Source organism: Octopus bimaculoides, chromosome 3 (genome assembly GCF_001194135.2).
Source record: "Octopus bimaculoides isolate UCB-OBI-ISO-001 chromosome 3, ASM119413v2, whole genome shotgun sequence".
NCBI lineage: Eukaryota > Metazoa > Mollusca > Cephalopoda > Octopoda > Octopodidae > Octopus > Octopus bimaculoides.
Window position 1 is genome coordinate 21,735,686 of NC_068983.1, and position 1,051 is coordinate 21,736,736.

General features: G+C 40.3%; 1 protein-coding gene across 2 annotated transcripts in view; it reads right to left on the reverse strand.

Moving 5' to 3' along the window:
* The window catches only part of LOC128247268 (kinesin-like protein KIF6), an 85,787-nt gene that overhangs the window by 16,163 nt on the left and 68,573 nt on the right, over positions 1 to 1,051 (reverse strand). The window lies entirely within an intron of this gene.

Consider the following 1,051-nt stretch of genomic DNA (forward strand, 5'->3'; position numbering starts at 1 on the left):
CTTGGTCAGTAGTCATCGCCTCGGTGAGGCCCAATGTACGAAGGTCTTGCCTCACCACCTCAGCCCAGGTCTTCCTGGGCCTACCTCTTCCACGGGTTCCCTCAACTGTTAGGGTGTGGCACTTTTTCATGCAGCTATCCTCATCCATTCTCACCACATGTCCATACCAGCGCAATCGTCTCTCTTGCACACCACAACTGATGCTTCTAATGTTCAGCTTTTCTCTCAAGATACTTACACTCTGACGGGTATTCACATTGACATTACACATCCAACGGAGCATACTGGCTTCATTCCTTGCGAGCTTACGTGTAGTAACAAAAATAGTTATAGATATTATAGACAGCGGTAACAGAGACAGTTTCACATATATCATTATGAATGCAACAGAAAAGCAAATCAACAGATGCTATCTATAATAGCAACAGGAATTACCAGTAAATGTCTTATTACAATAATAAAATCGCAACAGATGTTATAGACAATAGTAACAGACAGTATTACACATATTATTATTATGACAGTAACAGAATAACAAATCATTGTAGCAAACAGATGTTATCTATAATAGTAATAAATATTATCAACAGATGTGATACTATATGCAGTGAATGGTAACAGATGAAATCTACAATAGCAAGTGGAAATATCAACACATATCATCCATAATGAAACAGAACATCAAATACAATCCACAATAAGCAACAGGCCTTATCAACAGATGCAATACATCAGTAATAAAATAGCGACATGTAATTGCCAACAGTAACAAACAAAATCAACAGATGTGATTACGATAGTAACACAACAGCAAATAATTATAGTAATTGATGCTACCCACAGTAGCAATTGACAATTCCAACAGATGCCGTCAATGCATTGGCATAGTGGCACATAAAAAGCACCAACCGATTGTCGCCGTTGCCAGCCTCCTCTGGCCCCTGTGCCAGTGGCACATAAAAGCACCCACTACACTCTATGAGTGGTTGGCATTAGGAAGGGCATCCAGCTGTAGAAACTCTGCCAGATCAGACTGGAGCCTGGTGTGGCC